The sequence below is a fragment of the Carlito syrichta genome, unplaced genomic scaffold (assembly GCF_000164805.1).
Source record: "Carlito syrichta isolate Samal-C Ts95f unplaced genomic scaffold, Tarsius_syrichta-2.0.1 Scaffold315711, whole genome shotgun sequence".
NCBI classification, from domain to species: Eukaryota; Metazoa; Chordata; class Mammalia; order Primates; family Tarsiidae; genus Carlito; species Carlito syrichta.
In genome coordinates this window covers 970643-976642 of record NW_007259807.1, presented here as the reverse complement: position 1 = coordinate 976642, position 6000 = coordinate 970643, and positions in this window count along the sequence as shown.

Below are 6000 nucleotides of genomic sequence, written 5' to 3'. Positions count from 1 at the left end.
GGAGAGAAACTAGAAAACCATTCCATTTGCATAAATCTGTCATGTTATGCCTTCATTATTAATTTGTCATTTTGTTACTTTGGAATCTCTATCTTTTTAATGCTCTTGACTCTGAATTCCAAGGAATCTTCATTGTTATTTAGTCATTCCATACTTCTTTAACTTATGTCCATGAGAGGAGTAGAGTTTCTTCAACCCCTGGCCACCTTTCTTTTGCTGTCATGAATGTAACTTTATTCTCCTCCTCATGGTTATTGAAAACTGTATCATGCTGTATCTAGGAAATTGTACTACAGTCCTATAAATATATTTCTGAGAACTTTTAATTAAGTGATGATACCTAGAACTTTCTCATCATAGTTAAGTCCCTGGAGATGACAAAACAGAATCCTCTTGGGAAGCAGTTCTGTTTTCAACTGCTAATTAGTTACTGGAACAAGTAGAATTCTGTTACAGACTTTGAACTGATAGCATGATACCACTTGATGATTTTGTCAATACTGTGGATTAAAAAAATACAACCCAGATATTCTCACCAAAGACCGCTTAAAAGTTTACTAAGAGCCTAAGGACTTACACTGAAGAGAAAAAGAATTTGAGATGATCGATTTGACATTTACCATGAAGCCCTCTGCAGATGTGCTTGAGATCATTGCTTGTACCATCCTAATCTTCGTGAGCGTTGTTGGAAACACTTGTTTGTTTTATTCTACAAAGTATATCACTGGACGTTTGCAGACATCCTTTCTTCTGATTTTCAGTATTATATTTGTCCACCTTATTAAAAATTTGGTGGTGAATGTTCTGAAAATTGTTTACTCTTCTGGTATCATGTTGGATTCAGCTGGCTGCAAAGCTGTGCACTTCACAGCAGCCCTGACAACCTCACTGACCATCTGGTTCATGTTACACTTTGCATTGCTCTACCACCGGAAGCTTTACCAAATTGTCCACCCTTTGGGTGAGGATCCGAGCCTGGACCAGGAGAAACATACCTTGAAGATAGTGTTTGCACTTTGGGTGGCTGGTGTGACTGCATACATCCCGGTTTTAATTTATACTAGAAAACCAGAACACCTGAGTGCACGAAATGATACAGACCCCTTGTCTACTAACAAGATTTATGTGAATTGCCTCATTGTCTTTGGAAACAAGCAGGTAGAGTTTTACTATGGGAAAATATTTCTAGTTCTGATTGATATTCTTCCTTTAGCCGTCTTAGTCTTTGTCTGTTTCTGGATGGCTTTCCTCCTTTCAGAGAAAAAGAAGATGACATATGGTGACATCTGGATTGGAGATGATGATTCAGAAATTGAAATCCTTAGAGGGGCCAAGTTCAGTATTTTATTAATGTGGATAATCACTCCACTTTGGATTTCTCACTTTATCTTAGTCTGTTTCTTGAAAGACTTGGCAGCCTATGTCTTTCTTCCAGCTGTTCTCACAGTCCTCTCTTCGAGCTTCTCTGCTTTCAGTCCTTTTCTCCTTATGTTGGTCAATTATAAAATGGAGTTGGTATCCTTCTGTGGTGACAAAGAGAAAGAACCCACACCACAGCCTACAAATGTGATTCTTTCTCCATACTCTTAATGGCAAAGAACTCCATTTTAATCTTTGGGACACAGATACTGTTATTGGAGGCTATGGCTAAAGTTTTGTAGACCTCATCAACAGTATCTGAAAGAGTGTCTAGAAAGTTGACTCGACTCCAAAAAGAGACTTCTGAGGAAACTGTACAAGAAGAGGATATATGAGCACTGTTACTATAAGTTGAAGAAAAATAGTCATGACACTTGTTATTTTGGACAATACCAAGATTTTTAAGGTAGAAAGTCTAAAGTGGCTCAACAGTGATCACAGTCTGGAAATGAACTCAATATAAGCAATATATTAACTATTTACTTTGTGCAAGATGTTGTGTTAAAAAACAACATATTGTTGAAACTGAAGATAATACTTCCTAGCTGAATTTTTAAAGGTACACATGAGTAATCTCATGTTTTCATCTTATGTTTGTCTTGAAATGTTTCCATACATATTGGAAGTGCATTGGGTAGGTGTGTAGTGTTCTGTTTTTGCACATCTAATAATAGTACCTCATCTAAAGTGGAAGCAGATTTTTACCCTAAGTGTCTTTAGTAAATTAAGGCTAGATAAAAGCATTGGGTTTAAGAATTAATACTTGCTAAGTCATACTCAGTTTGTATGTATAGATGTGCAAATATTGGTTGTTCAGACATTTAGCCCACTCTCCTTGCTTAATCATCTAAATATATATAATATACATATTCATTTTCTTTAGGAAAAGGACATTTATTTTATAGATAATTTATCTTCTCTTTGTTTATTAAATTGGTAAATTTACAAAATGGAAGAATTATAAAACCCTAATTCTGGATTTGGATTCAATAAACATAAGCACATTATAGTTCTAATTAAAAATACATTTCAGGTTTTTATTTTTCTTAGCCATTTCACCACTTGGACTTATTCTGGACTATTCTGATAGAATTAAAATTATTTTTAAAAATCTGAGCATGGATTTGCATAGGTATTGAATTTTAAGTTAATTCTGATTAGAGTCTTATATTTTGTCATTTTTATTCTGCATCAATAGACCTGAGATTTATTATATTGTAGTTCAAGTGAATTGATATCCCCAAATTGAGATTCCTGATATAAGAAAGCTGCATCAAAAATTATAAACCTGAATCTCATTAACAGAAGAGACTTAAAACATGAAGTGATATAGAGAAAGGAAATTTTAAAGTAACCAAGGCCCAAATTCTACAAAATAGTATGGGCCAATGTCTGTCCCTTGAATAGCAGAGGGAATTTTTAAAAAAGGAAAGGAAAAGAAAAAAACAGCCTAATACCTTCTGAGATTTCTGGGTGGTCTTCATGGGAAATGCTTAGTTGAGTCCACTGAGGCAGTTTAATCAGAAGGGCATTAGGCATGGATCCTGTATAATGAGGTTAACATCTGGGGAGATGGGGAATGTGGGGAAGAGGTCACCATTTTTTAATTAAGTGCAGATGTAGCCAGAGCTGGGAATAGCCATTGATTTCAGGTAGTGGTTCTCAAATGTAGTTCTGGAACCAGCAGAATCAGCATCACCTGGGAACTTGTTAGAAATGCAGATTCTTGGGCCCCACCCCAAACTTACTGAATCAGAAACTCTGGGAGTTGGACCTAGCAATCTGTTATTTAATAAGCCTTCTGGGTGACTCTCATGCAGGCTAAAGTTTGAGAACCACTCATCTAGGATTGCTCCAAAGTTTAATTCTCACAAATGGTCAGAATGAAGCCAAGATAACTGACTCAAGATGTAGTCTTCAGTGTTCCCATGCATGTTGCTATCATGTCTACTTCTTTCTAAAATTGTAATCAGAATTGTTAACTGTATTCCATACACTCTCAATAACAATTGCCAAACAAATCTACTATAGAAAATAAGTAATCTTTGCAAAAATGAAAAATAAAGCATGACCACTTCAGGTGCGCCAAGAATTTGGAACTTGGATCTGGATAGTTTCCTGTACATAACTGAGTAAGGGATCCAGTTCCCAGACTATTCCCTTAGTTCCTTTCCAGAAGCCGGTGTAAGACACGGTTGGCTTAAACCAATGCTTAACTTCCCAGTACTAGAAATGTTTTCTTTCTCTTCCCAGATACTTTCTTTTAGTTTGGACTTCATTAGGCCATAGTTTTGTCCTTGTGGAATCGATAAGTTTTCATCTACAACAAAGAATAAATCATATGTTCACTGAACGAACAACATTCAAGTTCTCTTTTTAAAATTATTTTTACTTTAACTCTCCTGCTGTCTCTTCTCTTTCCTCTCATTTAATCTCCATATTTCATTTGAGTTCCTGGTGGGATCAGGATGGCAGATGAATGAGGGTAAGGGAGGTTCGACTGAGATGTTCATGGCAGCACCCTAAAGAGGGGCAAAAGTTGCTCAGGACTGTCCCAAGGTCTTGGTTTGGTTTCAGAGGTGTTTCCCAGTGCCATCTCAGACCATACAGAATCTTTTGAGTTGGAAGGTCATCTATTCTTCCTTCACAAGACAGGATTCTTATCTTCTTGTCTCAGAGGATCCCTCCAAATTTCTGTTTGAACAATGTCTTGCTGGGGTGGTTGTCATCTCACATAGCAGCCCATTTCATCAAAGTCCATTCAAAATGCCATTAATAGGAAGTCTTTCCTGAGACTGATATCTCTGATACTTCCTCCAAGATTCCCCCTTGAAGTCAAGTCCTCCTTTTACCTGCTTAATCTTTAGATTCTTAGGGAAGAGAGTCTGCCAAATTAGATATTTCCTTATCTGTGCTGCAAAAGGCAGAGTGTGCCAACCACTGAACATCTTGGCTTCTTTACTCTGTCTTGGCACAATTCGGTTCACTTATGGCCTTTTTAAGAAGTGGTACCCAGAACTGAGCATAAAATGTTTTTTCTTTCTGTGTGTGTCTGTGTGCATTTTTTCTATTATGTGTTCTTTTATCTTCCTTTGTACAGCTGCTATGAGTGTGGATTCTTTCCTTCTTCCAAAAAGAATTTTAAATGTTAAAGTCATTTCAAATCACACACATGCACCCCCCACATGCATAGAGCTACAGATTTAAAATATATATAAAATATAAATACACATGCGCCCATGCGCACGCGCGCGCATACACACACACACACACACACACACACATTTATAACTTTAGAGCTTGGAGAAACCTTAGTTTTTAAGTCTAGGGTGTGTGTGTATACTAAGGTCTTTCCAAGCTCTAAAGTTCAAGTAGAACTTAGTTCATTCTCAGTATTCTGATTTCAGAAATCATGAAACTACCCTCAAATTATCTGCAAAAATTTTAAACTATAAATTAGGGTTCAAAACTGTAAAAAGACCAAGCCTTATTTTATTTGTCAGAGAGACCCTTATCTCTAGAATGAAGTATTCTAGAAAAGTGTCATCGTACTTGCCTTTTCAATAAGACATAACAGGATGGTTTCCAACCAATTTTCTTTGAAGATGAAATTTAAGTATTAAACCAACTGGCTATGGAATATAACATCTTATAATTAGGGATACTGTGGATACGGTATGTTAGGTATACAAAAGTCTCTATGTTTTTATTGATGATGATCATGTCTCCATTTCTACGTAGACTCTGCTGGAAAGAAAAGTAACTCATTTGGAGTTATGGCTCATGAACACCCAAGCTATACAATTCAGGGGTAAGGACATCTATGAAATTCTGACCTAAATGGTTTAAAGGCATGCCCATGATTCAGAGTGGGCTGGGACAAATAAGAGGAGCTCTAGACCCATTGGCAGAAAGTGACTTGTGTTAGCTGGCACTGCCTCTACTTAGTGCATAACCTTGGCCAGAATATTCCTGAGTTTTGCCATCTGTAAAATTTTTAAAAAGATCTGATTGCAAATCACAAATCATGATGCATGCCCTCTGCCTCCCTCACAGTTGTAATAAATAAAATTCAGATTTTAAAAAATTGACGGTGATTTTAAAAGATAAAATGTTTGTCACAGATGATGCAGTATTTTTTTACCGTTGCAGTTTTGGCGAATTGAAATAAGGGAGAAAAGAATACACTTAAAATCAGAAGCCCTGGCTGTGTGTCTATGAGGCAATTAAACAACCTTTCAGAGCCTTGGTTTCCCTATTTCTATAAAGGAGACTGTAAAGATGTTTGTCTCCCAACATCTTTGTGAGACAGAGTATGTGAGAGAGTATGTGTAATAGCACCCAGTTCTAAAACTGTGACGGAGTTTTCCTCACAGATTTTTCTGTGGGTATTGACCTCAGGACAGCAAGGAAGACATACAGGTTCCCCTGCAGGAACAGGCTCCGTATAGTACATCGAAGTCTCATTTGATATCAAACATTCACTAGTAGTTTACAAACATACCAAAAATTTGATATGCCAAGAGGTGCTCTGTTCACACTCTGGCTTTGGAAATACTCCCCTGACTACCTGTATCTGTC